Source organism: Oncorhynchus mykiss, chromosome 18 (assembly GCF_057628025.1).
Source record: "Oncorhynchus mykiss isolate SJ-2025 chromosome 18, ASM5762802v1, whole genome shotgun sequence".
NCBI lineage: Eukaryota > Metazoa > Chordata > Actinopteri > Salmoniformes > Salmonidae > Oncorhynchus > Oncorhynchus mykiss.
This window is the reverse complement of record NC_143039.1, coordinates 45,882,303-45,902,162: the sequence shown is the minus strand read 5'-3', so window position 1 is coordinate 45,902,162 and position 19,860 is coordinate 45,882,303. Positions and strand designations below refer to the sequence as shown.

At 42.3% G+C, this 19,860-nt stretch overlaps 1 long non-coding RNA gene across 1 annotated transcript; it reads right to left on the bottom strand.

Annotated features, from left to right (window-relative positions):
• Positions 1–7,482: 7,482 nt before the first annotated feature.
• On the bottom strand, positions 7,483–9,514 carry LOC149975523 (uncharacterized). Its single transcript, XR_016488200.1, has 2 exons — positions 8,347–9,514; positions 7,483–8,252 (listed from the first exon to the last, which is right to left on the bottom strand). It is a non-coding gene; the product is annotated as an uncharacterized LOC149975523 (long non-coding RNA).
• Positions 9,515–19,860: the final 10,346 nt, after the last annotated feature.

Here is a 19,860-nt window from a genome sequence, read left to right as displayed (position 1 = left end):
TTTTCAGCAGTATATTTATTAAGAAGCCTTGTTGTCTTACCTACAGTAGTTCAGGGGCTATAAAAAGATGCCAGAATGCCTACTGTTCACTTCTCTAGTGGTGTATCATGAATATTCAAAAGGTAGAAAATAAAGAATTGTCATTTGAGGTTTGACACAAAGCTTTAAAGTAGGTGTATTAAAGGGATTTATTAGTGTCTCCATACGCACCACATTTACATGCTGCTTTGCAGTAGTCTGAGAGATCACTATTCAGTATTAGATTACCAAGATGGTGAAATGGAGCCTCATACATGGTTAGTGGTGATTTTAGCATGTAAATCTTGATGTGGTAAACTCCACCATTTTTTTTTAGATGCATGCCAGCAAAGCCACTACACAACACTAAACAATACATAAATAGCACTATAACGCTGACAAACTGTTAGGGCCTACATAAAGCAGTCCCAACACCTTATCACTGATACACCTGTCTATTAGGAGAGCCTTGTCTGGCAGCGAAACAGTTCATTCAGCCTCATAGAAAACAGCTGCTATTTTTTTTATTTAACTAGGCAAGTCAGTTATGAGCACATTCTTATTTTCAATGACTGCCTAGGAACAGTAGGTTACCTACCTTGTTCAGGGGCAGAACGACAGATTTCTACCTTGTCAGCTCAGGGATTTGATCTTGCAACCTTTCGAATACAAGTCCAATGCTCTAACCACAAGGCTACCTGCCGCTGCCTTGCTTAAACAAATGTGTTTTCTACTGACAATTGAAATCTACAAACTATGGCATAAGGGGACGACAAGCGATTAAGAAACAATCTGTAATTTAGATTAAGACATTAAGGAGCGAACTAGGACAAAGTCCATTCAGAAAGTATTCAGACCTATTTCCTTTTTCCACATTTTGTTTCTTTACAGTCGTATTCTAAAATGCATTAAAAAAATTAAAAATCTCATCAATCTACACACAATATCCCATAATTACAAAGAGAAAACAGGTTTGAGACTCGAATTTGAGCTCAGGTGCATCCTATTTCCATTGTTCATCCTTGATGTTTCTGCAACTTGATTGGAATCAACCTGTGGTATATTCAATTGATTGGACATGATTTGGAAAGGCACACACCTGCCTATATAAGGTCCCACAGTTGACAGTGTATGTCAGAGAAAAAACCAAGCCATGAGGTCGAAGGAATTGTCCGTAGAGCGAGACAGGATTGTGGCACATATCTGGGGAAGGGTTCCAAATCACGTCTGCAGCATTGAAGGTCCCCAAAAACAGTCGACATCATTCTTAAATGGAAGAAGTTTGGAACCATTAAGACTCTTCTTAGAGCTGGCTGCCCGGCCAAACTGAGCAATCAGGGGAGAAGGGCCTTGGTCAGGGAGGTGACCAAGAACTCGATGATCACTCTAATAAAGCTCCAGAGTTCCTCTGTGGAGATGTGAGAACCTTCCAGAAGGACAACCAACTCTGCTGCACTCCACCAATCAGGCCTTTATAGTAGAGTGGCCAGACGGAAGCCTCTCCTCAGTAAAAGGCACATGACAGCCTGCTTTGGAGTTTGCCAAAATGCACCTAAAGGACTCTCAGACCATGAGAAACAAGATTCTTTGGTCTGATGAAACCAAGATTGAACTCTTAGGCCTGAATGCCAAGCGTCACGTCTGGAGGAAACCTGGCACCATCCCTACGGTGAAGCATGGTGGTGGCAGCATCATGCTGTGGGGAAGTTTTTCAGTGGCAGGGACTGGGAAACTAGTCAGGATCGAGGAAAAGATGAACGGAGCAAAGTACAGAGAGATCCTTGATGAAAACCTGCTCCAGAGACCTGAGGACCTCAGACTGGAGCAAAGGTTCTCAGGACAATGACCCCAAACACACAGCCAAGACAACACAGGAGTGGCTTCGGGGCAAGACTATGAATGGTCCAGCCAAAGCCTGGACTTGAACCCAATCGAACATCTCCGAAGAGACCTTAAAATAGCTGTGCAGCGACGCTCCCCATCCAACCTGACAGAGCTTGAGAGCATCTGCAGAGAAGAATGGGAGAAACTCCCCAAATACAGGTGTGCCGAGCTTGTAGCGTCATACCCAAGAAGACTCGAGGCTGTAATCGATGCCAAAGGTACTTCAACAAAGTACTGAGTAAAGGGTCTGAATACTTATGTAAATGTCATATTTCAGTTTTATTTTTCACAAAATTAAAAAAATTCTAAAAACCTGTTTTTTGCTTTGTCATTATGGGGTATTATGTGCAGAATGATGGAGGGGGAAAAAACTATTTACTCCATTTTTAGAAAAAGGCTGTAAGGTAACAAAATGTGGAAAAAGTCAAGGGGTCTGAATACTTTCCGAATGCATTGGAACTATTTCTTCAGCTGTTTTTAAATGTACAGCGACAGAATTCAGAACATGGGCCTTTATTACAGTATTCTCCTTTCTAAGACAGTCGAAAGGCTACATGTGCACCACCAAGTCAGAACATTAGGCTAAGTTATGGACCAAATTATTAGGGTGAGGCACTTGGGCTACTAACAGCTTACCACACAACATAGACTAAATATTACTTTCTTAGCTACAATATACATATCTCCCTGGCATATTGCATAATTTATGCAGCAGCATACAGTAAATCTTTGGACTCACCTTGTTGTGCTACAGTATGCTCACATGAACAGGAAGGTTGGGCGGTGGTCCTTCGTGGGCAAATTTTGTCATCAAAGTCTGCCATTCTCTGCATTTATGATGCTTTCAATGCAACTGTGAAAGGTTGAATCATGACGTCAGTGATCTTCAGTTCGGAGTTCGAGAAAGAGGCCGAGTTCTCGTCTTGCAATTCCGAGTAGGATGACCGTTTAAAACTCAATTTCCGAGCCTCCCGGGTGGGAGTGCTAGCTGTGCCACTAGCTGTGCCACCAGAGATTCTGGGTTTGAGCCCAGGCTCTGTCACAGCTGGCCGAGACCGGGAGGTCCATGGGGCGATGCACAATTGGCCTAGCGTCGTCCGGGTTAGGGAGGGTTTGGCTGGCAGGGATATCCTTGTTTCATTGTGCACTAGTGACTCCTGTGGCAGGCTGGGTGCAGTGCATGGTGTCAAGAAGCAGTGCGGCTAGGTTGGGTTGTGTTTCGGAGGATGTATGGCTCTTGACCTTTCCCTCTTTCTAGTCCGTACGGGAGTTGCAGCGATGAGACAAGACTGTAACTACTACCATTGAACACCATGTTATTGGGGAGAAAAAAGGAATTTAAAAAAATGTAATTTCCCAGCTGGAGCTAGTTTTTTTCCAAGTTCCCAGTTCTCTTGAACTCACTGAAGTCTGAGATTTTCCAGTTCCTAGTTTCCCGTTGTTTTGAGTGTGGCAGAAGTCATGCTGGATTGACAGTGTGGCCAATGTTGAATGTTTATCCCTTTAAGCTTGGAAAACAGACCCTTACACGTAGACCTGTACCACACACACAAACGCCACTGAATAGCAGGCTAGTGATTGCTGTTAGCCACTGATTCCTTCAAAACCACTCATTGTTGAATTTACGAGTTTCAACTTGTGCGATGTTTATGTCCAATGGCCGATGAGCACCGCTACGTTATATTTATAATTTCTCTTCATTATTTCTCTTCATATGACAAGGATGAAAAGGATTTGCCAGTAGAGTGACAACTTGATTCATGATGACTGCTAGCTTGCTAGCTAATATTTTGAAAATATGATGTTGACATGATCAGTCCAATCAAACCTACTGTAGATATAACGTGATTTCACGTCCTTTTATCTGTGACCAATGACCTTGAGCCTTCTTGGATGGGCACTTCTAATGTAACTCTATGGCAGCACCCAAGGGGCTTGAATTTTCAAACTCTCCCCGTAGATTTTGCGTTGACGTAGTGTCCCCATGAGTGACAGAACACTGAGCCAACTAGAGAACATTACCATCCCCTACGCTCCATATTTTCTGCCGGCTACCCCACCACTACAGAAAGCATTGAGCTAGGCTGAAACACTTGCGTTTTGGAGCTACCTTACTCAAGAAAGCAAAAAGGTTTGTATGCAGCTTTATTAACTCAATAATATATATAATTTTTACATTGTTTGCAAAATGATATATGCCTAAATCACATGAAACTTTCTCTTTGAGTTGGTTAAGGTAAAGTGATTTTGAAATAAAATGTACAATGTTTGCCATTAGTGTACACATTCAAGAGACAACACTGTGACACCTAAGGATACTCCCCAGCTCCTGGTTGGTCCTCTCCACCTGCCAGTTGGACTAAGGCTGGAACCCGGACGTGAGGCTGACCGTGGCCCCCATATTCTGATAGAAGGCTCTCCAAACCCGTAACGTGAATTTTATGCTCTCCATACCCGCAACGTCCTCCGGAAGGCCATAGTGCCGGAAAACCTGCTGGAACCGTGACCTTCAGTGACCTGGAGAGCTGTAGGGAGACCAGAGTCTGTCCACAACAACCATAACAGTGGTGAAACCATCAGACGGGGGAAGATCAGTAACAAAAATCTATGGAGAGATGTGACCAAGGTCGCTGAGGCACGGGAAGGGGAAGTAGTTTCCCTGCTGGAGCGTGCCGGGGAGATTTGGATTGAGTACATATGGAGCATGAGTTGACATAGTGGGCGACGTCCTGCACCAAGCTGGGCCACCAGTACTTCTCTGAGAGGGATTGGATGGTGTGAAACCCAGGTCAACAGCCAATCTCTCACCTCCTTGGGGATGTAGATGCGCTCCGGAGGGCAGGTAGCAGGAGCAGGTTCACTCTCCAGAGCCTGGCGTACATCCACATATACATCCCAAAACATGGGGCCAACGATACAGAAGGACCAATTGATGAGCTGGTAGGCACTCAACCGGCGTGGAACCACAGGGTACGGGGAAGCAGGTCCGCTGACATCCTGGTCCCCAGGCTGTGATTTTCCTGCTCGACCATAAGATGGTGGGGTTGTGATGTTGGAGCCACGGGAGGCAGAGGATTACCTTGTGTATGGGGGCGGTGGTAATGAAGAAGGGAAGGCTTTCCTGGTGCATGGGTCCCATGGTGAGGGTGAGTGGTGAGGTGATGTGCGTAATTGTGCCGGATCCCAATGGTTGTGTTTACAGGGGGCCTCCCCTCTGCTCTAGTGGACCCCAGGTTAGGGCGCACCAGACACAGCTGAAGCGCCATAAACCTCTCATAGGAACCCAGCTCCTCCTCTCTCCCAGATGGCCATAGCCTACTCCAACGGCCGTACAGTCAGCAGGAAAATGACCGTGGCAACCTTGGACCTCTCGGTGGTGGGTCTCCCGTGTGATAGGCGAAATAGAGGAAGCACTGGAGTAGGAAGCCATGGCATTTCGATGAAGTGGCGTCATATTTCTCCGGAAAGGACAGTTGGGTATCGCTGACCTGGGCGTGCAGCTGGATAGGCTGGGGGACTAGCTCCTAGTGACAACCCGTGGTAGGAGGCCTTCTGATAGGGGTATGGAGAGCCTCTCGGGTGGTGTCGAGGTGGTGGAGGACGAGGAGGACCTCCTCCATGGCCATACCAGTTTCGCCAGCTGGTCGTGGTGTTGATGGAGTAGATGACCTTGTTTGTTAACTGTCTGGAAGAGGGTTGAATCTTCTGCTACTTCCATATTGTGAGGTGTTATTCTATAGTCAGGAAGCAGGTGCAGAGGGTGAGTTTAATACGGAACAGATACAAAATAACAAACATGGGAAGCGTACTGAACCTTGATAGAACACCAATAACACCTAAGGTTTGATGAGATGACAACTAAGGGCTAAATAACAGGGGAGTAATCAGGGTAGGGATAAAGTCCAGGCATAATGGTGGTTGCCAGGTGTGCGTAAAGATGGGTTGCCAGGACTGGTGGTTAGCAAACCGGTGACGTCGAGCACCGGCGGTGGAGCGGGAGTAGACGTGACACATATAATGAATGTTCAGGATCATTGTAAGAACTTTTTTGGTTCAGAATGTAGGAGCTAGAGACTGAAGTGCAAGTTAAGCACATTGATTAATAAGTTAAGCCATTAGTTAAGCCAGTATGATTGGTAACACTTTACAATGAGGGTACATGAATTAAAATGTCACGTTCTGACCTTTATTTCCTTTGTTTTGTATTTATTTAGTATGGTCAGGGTGTGAGTTGGGGTGGGCAGTCTATGTTTGTTTTTCTAAGATTTGGGGATTTGTATGTTTCGGCCTAGTATGGTTCTCAATCAGAGGCAGGTGTCATTAGTTGTCTCTGATTGAGAATCATACTTAGGTAGCCTGGGTTTCACTGTTTGTTTGTGGGTGATTGTCTATGTTGATTGCTTGTGTCATCACAGTTCTCATTTAGCTTCATGGTCGTTATTTGTTTATTGTTTTGTATAGTGTGTTTCAGTGTTCAGTGTTTTCTTTATTAAATTTCATCATGAACACATACCACGCTGCATTTTGGTCCTCCGATCCTTCTCGCCCGTGACATAAAATGATTTATGAATTTAAAAATAGTTAGAAATTGCTGAGGTGTAGTCAATTTTGATGACTCAAACTCAAGTGCACAGTACAAACATTATACAAATATGATTCAAATATGAAATATTTTGTATGATGTATTTCCTATTCAACAAAACTGTATGAATAAGACTTGAAATTACTTATACACTTTCTGAATATAGTATAAACAAATTATAAAATGAATGTCACCTTCCTTTTTACTGTAAAATACATATCTGTATGTTTAGTTAGAGAAAATGTGCTTATTTTGTAGAGGTCTCTCTAAAGGGGCCTGTTGCACAAAACTAGGATAAGGGATTAAGCCAGGATATCTTGGTGATCCTGGCTCAATTGATCCGTAATCCGGTTGCACTAAAGATGGATAGGGGGCAGGAGGATATGTTATGGTATAAATTACCATGGAGATTTATTCTGTGGAGCTAGCCTGCTCCAGACCAGGCTAAATTCCAGGATCTATTTAATCTCATCCCTAATGTCAGTCAGCAGTCACCACAAATGGAAACCAATAGTTATTTCACTGCTCACTATACATTGTTATCACATATAACTAGACCCACTGTTATTTAAACGTTTGTGATCATTAATTTCAATGATTTTGGATAAAAAATGATTTTTAGATGATGTTGCTATCATTAGATAATTTACAGTTTCCCATAGACTATAAGGCTATATATAAAATGCTAGAATATTAGGGCCACAGAGGGGAAAAAAACACAAGTCATAATATTGTAACCAGTTGTTTTAAAGGAGGACAGTTGTTAAAATGACAGATGTGGGGCATTTCGTGAAATTGTACTTCAGTATGGTTTCATAAACAAAGACATGCTGATGTGCCAGAATATTAAGTATCACATTGTCATAAGTATCAAAACTGTAAAAACAATATGTAGCTTTTCTGCAGAAAGAACCAGCCTCATAAATTTATGACTTTATCCTTTTTCTTCAGTGTGGCCCTAGTACTCTGTCATATAAACAAATACACATTCCATATGAATATAAAAACACAATGTGTAACATTATGTTCCTTTATTGAATAAGGACAAAACAAAGCAGGTAAACCATCAGCTCCTTTCAAAACTGAAGTCACAGTGACTCTACAAGATGGAAAGCACAGAATCTAAGCATATTATACAAAATGATACATATACAGACCTTTGAATGTGTATAACACACCCTGCATGTCTGCACACTAAAATAAATGCAGGACAAATCCATACACATCAACTGAACAGACAAATGAATGGATGCAGTAGCCTCCCTGCAGCCTTGTATTACACACAGTATACCGCACAAACATCATAAGAGGCCAAATTCGTCAAAAAACGAACCCAAAAAACCCCAAATTCCTCTGCCACCGCAGGACATATTTAACCAAAATTGAAAGCACACATACTAACTAAAATAATTCAACACATATTGGTCCCTCAGCAGCCGACCACTGTCGTCATCAGGGAAGATTGCCGGATTGTCCCAGTCCATGGCTGGTGGCACTCTGGGGGCCCTCTCCTTCCTCAGGCAGGCCACATTGTGGAGGACAGCACAAGCCACAGTAATATCACATGCCCTAACAGGGCTGACCCTTAATTTGTGAAGGCAGTGAAAGCGTGCCTTCAGGAGGCCAAAGGTCATTTAAACTCTGGCCCTGGTCCTGGCATGGGCATGGTTGTAGGCCTGCTGTGCTTCCTGGGGGTCTGTGAAAGGTGTCAGGAGAAAAGGCTGGCAGCCATACCCCCTGTCTCCCAGCAACACACCAGAGAATTCACCTGTCAACACAAAATCTCATCATTACTACCTCATAAACACAGTGATATTCTTGACACAGCCATGATGGTTATAAATAGGGGTTGTGTGGCTTACCTTGTGATAGGCACTGATAGATTTCAGAGGCCCGAAAGATTCTGGAGTCATGGACTGAGCCAGGCCATTTTGCCACAACATTGCTGATCACACAGTCAGCATTGCAGACCATCTGAAATCATAAGATGAGGAATATTACACCAATCAATGCACATCACTGGCAATGCAGAGTGTTCGTCAATGGACAATATCAAAAAGTTATGTTCACCTGAACATTAATGCTGTGAAAGGATTTCCTATTCACAAAATCGGCCTCATGGGCACCTGAGGGGGCTTTTATCCTTATGTGTGTGCAGTCCACTGCACCAATGACATTGGGGAAACCTGTCACACAAAGTAATGAGTATCCTACTATGTGTTAACAGTTGTCCTGTAATTTGTAGATCCTCTTACCTGCAATCCTATAGAACTCCTCTTTGATGTCACAGAGTCTTCTGTGGCCAGGGAAGGAGATGAAGACATCTGCTAATGCTTTGATAGCCAGACACACACTCCTTATTGTGCGGCAAATTGTGGCCTTGTTCAGCTGTTCTGCATCCCCCACTGAGTACAGGAAGGCTCCACTAGCAAAAAAGCGCAAGGCCACACAAACCATTTGCTCCACACTCAGTGCATGGCTCCGTGCAGTGCGGTGCTTAATCCTGGGACCCAGTAGTCTGCATAGATACCTGATGCCATCTGCAGAAAACCTGTATCTTTCATATAGATGGTCATCAGGGAAGGCCAGTGGGTCCAACCGGTCCCTGAAGACCCTTTCTCACCTGAAGGCTCTCCTCAGCACAAGTGCTTCTTCATCCACCACATCTCGCACGAATGGGCATGCCATTGTCAGAGCAGAAAGGAACACACAATTTTGGGCCTTCATATAGGCTAGTGGCCACACCTGGTGCTGGGGGGGGTGGGCAAAAGAGGGCGATGCCTTATAACGATGACTTGGTTGTACTGATTGCTGGGAAAATAAAAAAAACCTTAGAAAGATGCCACCGTCCTGTGTGCTCACAATAAGAGCTCATATGTCATGGCTCACTTGACTTTACGAGAATATACCTAATTTTTATTTTGAGCTGTGTCATCTTCTTGGAGCTGGGGGAGGAAAGAAAAATAATGATTAATACATTTGTGTTACAGTTAGCATACAGTGTACATTGAAGGCATATCTCACCTCCCTCTCAAGTTTTTTTATTTCAAGGTCCAGTTTCCTAATTGTCCTCTTTTTTATTTCGAACTCCAGTGCAAGATTTTCCATCTTTTTCTTCTTGTACTGAATGTCTATGTCTGCCAGTTCTATTTGGCACCGGAGGTGGTTGCCATACAACTTTCTGATAGCTTGTGAGCTCTGTGAACACAATACAATTAGCGCAGCTGGAATTTGGCAGGATGTGGTGTCCTTTTATTAATACGCACTATGTTGCCAGGCTGGTTTTCCCACTGTATAGCATCTGGGTCCTGTAAAAGAAATTAGATTTTTTGATTTTGATGAGGACTCCTCACCATTGTAGAGTAAATAGTACTTTCACAGTCTTAACATGATACCTCATGCCTTCTGGAATCCAGAGAGATGGTCTCCTCCTCATCATCGTCTCCATCATGTGCTGTTGCTGCTGCACTGGGGCCTTCACCCTATCACATTTAATCGGATTCATATTGAAGCTAGTAGACAAGACATGCCAGGCCTACAGTATGCCTTTGATGGAGTACTCACTGGATCAGCATCGTCTGGTGCTTGTGCTGGTGGCTCTAACAGGAACACAGTGCTGCCAGACACTGCAAGGCAATAGGTAAACCAAAGTCAGACAGTCCAAATTGATTCAATATGAATGTGGTTGTATCCCATGTAGAGATGGAAGGACATACCTTGAATGAAGCGGGTGGCATCTTGGGAGGAACCTATGCTCGTCTCTTTCCCCCCAGGGATCCCCTCTAAGACGGGCCTGCCTTTATTTAGCTCCAAGGCCATGTCCTCTGCTGGGGTAAGGTCAGCCTTTGGTGCCTTGTCTGTGGGTATTCTTTTTCACTGCTAAAACAGTACAGACAATGTGTGAGCAGGCACCTTCTGGGTACAATATATGCTTGTGCTTTGTTAAATATTAGTCAGGGACCATACCATTCTGCAGAATGTTCTTGTATTTGATTTTGACCTGCTGCCATGTCCGTTTTGGCCTGTTCATGTTTAATCTACACACACACACACACACACACACACACACACACACACACACACACACACTTAATGGAGTCACACTGCAAAAAATTACTTGGTATTTTTGTCTTGTTTTCAGTAAAAATATCAAAAATTTTATCATAGCTTTATACAGTGTGATGGAGTTACTTTACACAATTTCACTCATATCTGCAGTGCATTTCAATAAAAAAATTTAACCGTTTCATAATTACAGTACAACTGCATTTTTGGAGATGTGAATTAAATATTTGAATTGTAATTGTGATGTTTCAGCGGAGCGGTGAGTGTGTAATTGTGCACTACTTACGCATTCAGGCGGTCTGCAATACTTTGCCACGCTTTTTCTCTTTGCTTTATCACTGTGGCGGTGTTGCCTTTCTTCTTAATTATATCTTTTACCTCCTCGTATGCCTCCATGAGGATTTGTGCTTCCGACGGGGAAAAGTACGCGGCTCTAGTTGCCATGGTAAATCAGTTAATCTGTGATCTGTGGCGGGGTCTATTTGAGTGAGCCGTGAGCGCGCACCTATCCAGGATTGGTTTCACCTGGCTTAATGAATCCGTGTCTGCTCATCCTGGCTTGGTCTTTGTGCAACCAATTAAGCCTGGACGCACATGTTTTGGCTTCATTGAGCTCAGCTGAGTCATTTATCCCGGATGTCTTAATTCTACTTTTGTGCAACAGGCCCAAGGTCTCTCTCTTGATCAAAACACTTGACTACATTGCTGTAAACATCTCACAGAGCTCTCTCTTTCATCTCACATGTATCTTGCCCCTCTATGACAAACAGAAAGTGTTTTTTTAAATGAATTATTTTAGATTGCTGTCTATAACTCGACCTCTGAATGTGCTACAGGGACGAAGCCACTCTCTCCTGCTATCATGTAAGGTTTCATTTCACATTTCCATTCACATGCATTTTAAGTAGCTGTGACATAGGGTTCAGCCAGGAGTTGATGGACAGTCGGAAGATCAAATGAAATAGTAGGAGGGACATCCCAGCTGTGCTGTCAGAATTCACATCCTGCTTCACACAGGCAAAAGAGACACAGAATAAAACAGACATCTACAGTTCAAACATACTTTGAAAATCAAGGATTAAAGTCACATTGTTGTATTGATTTACAAAGTGATGACATAATGGTGATAATTAATGTATCATATATTTAATCATTAGTTGGAAAACAGGGAAATTAAGATATTCACACTTTACTAACATGAACAACAACAGATTAGGCAGCACAGAGGTCAGCACAAATGAGGAAGTTCTCTCTGCAGACATCAAACATCTTAACCACATGTGCGGGGGAGGAGAATATGAGGACATTCACAAGAGAACGTTGTTCCCCCAATTATACAGTATGTCACCTCTGAGATGGGGCAGTATCAAAAACCTATGTGTTGGTGCTGTACATGTCCAATATACTGAATAATGTAAAACCAAATAATAACTCACCCATGAACTCTTATTATGAGTTGCAAGTGAGGTTTATACAGTACCAGTCAAAAGTGTGGTTTTTCTTTATTTGTACTATTGTCTACATTGTAGAATAATAGTGAAGACACCAAAACTATGAAATAATCATGAAGGAACCAAAAAAGTGTCAAAAATATTATCTTAAAGACAACCTTAACTTTGTTGACTGTAATGACATAAGTGTATGTACATTTCCGACTTCAACTGTATATACCTATATAAACTATTACTGCCCATTTTAATATGATTCAACAAGAATAAGATAAAAACTGAAGTCTGAGGTACAAAACGTAGAAACAATCTAAACAGTTTTGAAACGAAGTCAAGACTTGATTGAGCAGAGAATTCCACTCACTTGTCGCACAAACATAGGTGAGATTCTACAGTCGTGGCCAAAAGTTTTGAGAATGACACAAATATTAATTTTCACAAAGTCTGCTGTCTCAGTTTGTTTGATGGCATTTTGCATATACTCCAGAACATTATGAAGAGTGATCCGATGAATTTCAATTCATTGCAAAGTCCCTCATTGCCATGCAAATTCACTGAATCCTCCCAAAACATTTCCACTGCATTTCAGCCCTGCCACAAAAGGACCAGCTGACATCATGTCAGTGATTCTCTCATTAACACAGGTGTGAGTGTTGACGAGGACAAGTCTGGAGATCGCTCTGTCATGCTGATTGAGTTCAAATAACAGACTGGAAGCTTCAAAAGGAGGGTGGTGCTTGGAATCATGGTTCTTCCTCTGTCAACCATTGTTACCTGCAAGGAAACACGTGCCGTCATCATTGCTTTGCACAAAAAGAGCTTCACAGGCAAGGATATTGCTGCCAGTAAGATTGCACCTAAATCAACCATTTATCGGATCATCAAGAACTTAAATTTAAGGAGAGCGGTTCAGTTGTTGTGAAGAACGCTTCAGGGCGCCCAAGAAAGTCCAGCAGGCACCAGGGCCGTCTCCTAAAGTTGATTCAGCAGCAGGATCAGGGCACCACCAGTACAGCGCTTGCTCAGGAATGGCAGCAGGCAGGTGTGAGTGGATCTGCACGTACAGTGAGGCGAAGACTTTTGGAGGATGGCCTGGTGTCAAGAAGGGTAGCAAAGAAGCCACTTCTCTCCAGGAAAAACATCAGAGTGCTGCTGAGGACTGGGGTAAAGTCATTTTCTCTGATGAATCCCCTTTCCGATTGTTTGTGGCATCCGGAAAAAAGCTTGTCCGGAGAAGACAAGGTGAGCACTACCATCAGTCCTGTGTCATGCCAACTGTAAAGCATCCTGAGACCATTCATGTGTGGGGTTGCTTCTCAGCCAAGGAAGTGGGCTCACTCCTAAGAACACAGCCATTGAATAAAGAATGGTACCCCCCCAACACATCCTCTGAGAGCAACTTCTCCCAACCATCCAGGAACAGTTTGGTGACGAACAATGCCTTTTCCAGCATGATGGAGCACCTTGCCATAAGGCAAAAGTGATAACTAAGTGGCTCGGGGAACAAAACATCGATATTTTGGGTCCATGGCGGGGAAACTCCCCAGACCTTAAGCCCATTGAGAACTTGTGGTCAATCCTCAAGTGGCGGGTGGACAAACAAAACCCCACAAATTCTGACAAACTAAGCATTGATTATGCAAAAATTATGCACACCATCTTGAGTGTGTTTTTTATACATTTGTATTTCTGCTTTTCAGTGTTGTTTCTAGACCAAGGTCAATTGAACACAAGAATGTTGTGTGCATACAATATCTAAACATCTAAACATCGTTAATAAAGTGTAAAAGGCTTGTTGTTCAGCATTTTATTTTTAAATTATTTTAAGATTAGCTACAGTAATAGGGACAACAAAAACTAGAGATGACTGAATGCCTACAGTACACTTCTTCTATGGTGATGTATCAAGAATATTCAAAAGGTAGGCAATTAAATATTGTGTTGTAGGATTTGACTCAGCTTCAAAGTTCAAATGGATTTAAGTCTGATTAGTGTCACCTTACCCACCACATGTGTAATACATGCTGCTTTGTAGTAACCTGAGAGGTCACACTATTCATTGTTAGATTACCAAGTTAGTAAAATGGAGCCTACACCTTCAGAATGTATTCATACCCCTTGACTTATACCACATTTTGTTAAGTTACAGCCTTATTCTAAAATGTATTAAATTGTTTTTTCCCCTCATCAATCCACACACATTACCCAATAATGACAAAGTGAAAAAATGTTTTTCGAAAATGTTTTAAATTGAATGAAAATGAAATACAAAAATATCTACACCCCTGAGTCAATAGATGTTAGAATCACCTGTGACAGTGATTACAGCTGTGAGTCTTCCTGGGTAAGTACAATATTGTACGTTATTCTTTAAAATAATATTCAAACTCTGACAAGTTGGTTGTTGATCATTGCTAGACATCCATTTTCAAGCCATACCATAGATTTTCAAGCTGATTTAAATCCAAACTGTAACTAGGCCACTCAGACACACTCACTGCCGTCTTGGTGAGCATCTCCCATTTATATTTGGCCTTGTGTTTTAGATTATTGTCCTGCTGAGAGGTGAATTTGTCTCCCAGTGTCTGTTGGAAAGCAGTCTGAACCAGGTTTTGCTCTGGGATTCTGCCTGTGCTTCACTCTATTCTTTTTATTCTAAAAAACTACCTACTGTAGTTCTTGCTGATGACAAGCATACTCATAACATGATGCTGCCCTCACCATGCTTGAAAATATGAAGAGTGGTGCTTAATGATGTGTTGTGTTAGATTTGCCCCAAACATAGCGCTTGGTATTCAGGACATAAAGTTCATTTCATTGTCACATGTTTTGCAGTTTTACTTTCATGCCTTATTGCAAACAGGATGCATGTTTCTGGATTTTTTTTAATTCTTTATAGGCTTTGTTTTTTAACTCTGTCATTTAGGTTCGTATTGTGGAGTTACTACAATGTTGTTGATCCATCCTCAGTTTTCTCCTATCACAGCCATTAAACTCTGTAACTGTTTTAAAGTTACCATTGGCCTCATGGTGAAATCTCCGGCAACTGAGTGAGGAAGGACGCCTATGTCTTCGTAGTGACTGGTGGTACAATTAGGTGCCCTTCTTTGCGAGGCATTGGAAAACCTCCTTGGTCTTTTTTTGTTCAATCTGTGTTTGAAATTCACTGCTCGAGTGAGTGACCTCACAGATGCCAGCAGCATACCAGCCTGCATCCCACTGAAGTTGGAGAGCCAGTAGAAGGCACTCTTTCCTCCAGTCTAAAAATATATCCCAATGTCCCAGGACAGTGACTAGGCACCATTTTGCTGTGTAGGGTGCAGTCTTTCAGATGGGATGTTAAAACAGGTGTGGTCTTTAAAGATCCTATGGTAGGGGTGTTAACCCTGGTGTCCTGGCTAAATTCCCAATTTGTCCCTCATACCATTATGGCCAGCTAATCATCCCCAACTTGCAATTGGCTCATTCCTCTCCCCTGGTTGTTGTTGTAAATGAGAATGTGTTCTCAGTCAACTTACCGGGTTAAATACAATTCAACAGATAATTGTATGTGTGGGGTACAGAGATGATGAAGACATAAAAAAAATAATCCATGGACTTGTTATGCACATTTTCATTCCTGAACGTATTTAGTCTTGCTACAGCAAAGGAGTTGAATACATATTGACTCAAGACATACCAGCTTTTCGTTTTTTATTCATTTGATAAAATATTCTTAAAACATAATTCCACTTTGACATGAGGTATTGTGTGTGTAGGCCAGTGACACATCTCAATTGAATTATTTTTAAATTCAGGCTGTAACACAATAAAATGTGGACAAGGCACTGTATTACAGAGAATGAGAAGACTCGCTATAGAGGAACTGCTGGGGTGTTTTGTTCTGGGGAGATGCATAGGCTTCTTGTAAGTGTCTCTGCATGAGTGTTCAGAACTAGTCTTCATCTTGACTTAGTGAAAGGCGGAGATAATCAACAATGTCTGAGACTGCAAGTGTCTATATTAATACAATAAAATCGACAAATGACTGAGGGGGCAGATTAAGCTTAGTTTCAAACTCAGAACTTGATGATAATGCCTATGTATATACAGTGCCTTACGAAAGTATTCGGCCCCCTTGAACTTTGCGACCTTTTGCCACATTTCAGGCTTCAAACATAAAGATATAAAACTGTATTTTTTTGTGAAGAATCAACAACAAGTGGGACACAATCGTGAAGTGGAACGACATTTATTGGATATTTCAAACTTTTTTAACAAATCAAAAACTGAAAAATTGGGCGTGCAAAATTATTCAGCCCCTTTACTTTCAGTGCAGCAAACTCTCTCAAGAAGTTCAGTTAGGATCTCTGAATGATCCAATGTTGACCTAAATGACTAATGATGATAAATACAATCCACCTGTGTGTAATCCAGTCTCCGTATAAATGCACCTGCACTGTGATAGTCTCAGAGGTCCGTTAAAAGCGCAGAGAGCATCATGAAGAACAAGGAACACACCAGGCAGGTCCGAGATACTGTTGTGAAGAAGTTTAAAGCCGGATTTGGATACAAAAAGATTTCCCAAGCTTTAAACATCCCAAGGAGCACTGTGCAAGCGATAATATTGAAATGGAAGGAGTATCAGACCACTGCAAATCTACCAAGACCTGGCCGTCCCTCTAAACTTTCAGCTCATACAAGGAGAAGACTGATCAGAGATGCAGCCAAGAGGCCCATGATCACTCTGGATGAACTGCAGAGATCTACAGCGGAGGTGGGAGACTCTGTCCATAGGACAACAATCAGTCGTATATTGCACAAATCTGGCCTTTATGGAAGAGTGGCAAGAAGAAAGCCATTTCTTAAAGATATCCATAAAAAGTGTCGTTTAAAGTTTGCCACAAGCCACCTGGGAGACACACCAAACATGTGGAAGAAGGTGCTCTGGTCAGATGAAACCAAAATTGAACTTTTTGGCAACAATGCAAAACGTTATGTTTGGCGTAAAAGCAACACAGCTGAACACACCATCCCCACTGTCAAACATGGTGGTGGCAGCATCATGGTTTGGGCCTGCTTTTCTTCAGCAGGGACAGGGAATATGGTTAAAATTGATGGGAAGATGGATGGAGCCAAATACAGGACCATTCTGGAAGAAAACCTGATGGAGTCTGCAAAAGACCTGAGACTGGGACAGAGATTTGTCTTCCAACAAGACAATGATCCAAAACATAAAGCAAAATCTACAATGGAATGGTTCAAAAATAAACATATCCAGGTGTTAGAATGGCCAAGTCAAAGTCCAGACCTGAATCCAATCGAGAATCTGTGGAAAGAACTGAAAACTGCTGTTCACAAATGCTCTCCATCCAACCTCACTGAGCTCGAGCTGTTTTGCAAGGAGGAATGGGAAAAAATGTCAGTCTCTCGATGTGCAAAACAGATAGAGACATACCCCAAGCGACTTACAGCTGTAATCGCAGCAAAAGGTGGCGCTACAAAGTATTAACTTAAGGGGGCTGAATAATTTTGCACGCCCAATTTTTCAGTTTTTGATTTGTTAAAAAAGTTTGAAATATCCAATAAATGTCGTTCCACTTCATGATTGTGTCCCACTTGTTGTTGATTCTTCACAAAAAAATACAGTTTTATATCTTTATGTTTGAAGCCTGAAATGTGGCAAAAGGTCGCAAAGTTCAAGGGGGCCGAATACTTTCGCAGGGCACTGTAGCAATACATACTGTGCATTCAGAGAGTATTCAGACCCCTTGACTTTTAAGTTACAGCCGTATTCCCTCAATCTACACACAACACCCCATAATGACGAAGCAAAAAAACATTTTTTAGGAATTTCTGCAAATGTATAAAAAAAATCAAAAAATGGAAATATCACATTTACAGAAGTATTCAGACCCTTTACTCAGTACTTTGTTGAAGCACCTTTAGCAGCGATTACAGCCTCGAGTCTTCTTGGGTATGACACCACAAGCGTGGCACACTTGTATTTGGGGAGTTTCTCCCATTCATCTCCGCAGATCCTCACAAGCTCTGTCAGGTTGGATGGGGAGCGTCGTTGCACAGCTATTTTCAGGTCTCTTCAGAGATCCTCGATCAGGTTATACTGTAGTACGGATAGTTACAACTTCACAATAAAGGTAACCAAGACTCTTAAATAATACTTAGTTTATAGTGCATATAAAGTTCACACAAGCAGTATTAGTACTCTCTCACCTAATATAAATGAATAACATTGGCGAGTGTCCTTCATTCTCATCCTGTTTTAGGAGATGTCACCTGGACAAAGTTACACGCCCAAACGGAGAAAATACAAAATTCGACATTCCAAACATACTGTTCTTTGAATTCAAGTCATGTTGCTTTTTGTTAGGCTATTGGTCTATTGACGGGTTGTATGTGTTGATTTATACAGTGATGACAAATGGTATAGGTAGGCCTAGTTGGAGGGGGGAAATCAAGATTATACCTCTCTCAACGTGATCTACCATCACAAAAAATCATGAATCAATGGGGTTGTACATAGTGTGATTGTACTTTGTAGTGCAAATGGCGAAGTTCTTTCTGCAGACATCAAACAGCTCTACCACATGGGCAGGGAAGAAGAATATGAGAACATTCACATGAGAATATTGGTTCCCTTATTATACGGTCCACAAACACAAGAAGGGTCTCTCTCTGTCACCTCTAAGATGGGACAGGACAGTATCAAGAACCTTGGTCTTGCTCCCTAGAATCATAGGTTTTGGAAAGTGTTCAGACCCCGGGATCTTTTTCACATTTTGTTACGTTACAGCTTTATTCTAAAATTGATAAAAGTTTTTTTCCACCATCAATCTACACACAACACCCCATAATGACACAAGTATTTAGACATTTTTGCAAATTTATAAAATAAAATTAAAAAAACACTGAAATATCAGATTTACATAAGTATTCAGACCCTTTATTCAGTACTTTGTTGAAGCAACTTTGGCAGCGATTACAGCCTCAGGTCTTCTTGGGTACGACGCTACAAGCTTTGACACCTGTATTTGGTGAGCTTCTCCCATTCTTTTCTGCAGATGCTCTCAAGCTCTGTCAGGTAGGATGGGGAATATTGCTGCACAGCTATTTTCAGGTCTCTCCAGAGATGTTTGATCGGGTTCAAGTCCGGGCTCTGGCTGGGCCACTCAAGGACATTCAAAGACTTGTCCTGAAGCTACTCCTGCATTGTCTTGGCTGTGAACTTAGGGTCATTGTCCTGTTGGAAGGTGAGCCTTCGACCCAGCTCTGGAGCAGGTTTTCATCAAGGATCTCTCTGGACTTTGCTCTATTAATCTTTTCCTCGATCCTGACTAGTCTCCCAGTCCCTTCCACTGAAGAACATCCCTACAGCATGATGCTGCCACCACCATGCTTCACCGTAGGGATGGTGCCAGGTTTCCTCCAGACGTGACACTTGGTATTCAGGCCAAAGAGTTCAATCTTGGTTTCATCAGACCAGAGAATCTTGTTTCTCATGGTGAGAGTCCTTTAGGAGCTGTGTCAGAGTGACGAGTGGATTCTTGGTCACCTCCCTGACCAAAGTCCTTCTCCCCCAATTGCTCAGTTTGGCAGGGTGGCCAGCTCTAGGAAGAGTCTTAATGGTTCCAAACTTTTTCCATTTAAGAATGAAGGCCACTGTTCTTGGGGACCTTCAATGCTGCAGACGTTTTTTGGAACCCTTCCCCAGATATGTGCCACAATCCTGTCTCGCTCTACGGACAATTCCTTCGACCTCATGGTTTGGTTTTTGCTCTGACATACACTGTCAACTGTGGGACCTTATAGACAGGTGTGTGCCTTTCCAAATCATCAAGGATGATCAATGGAAACAGGATGCAC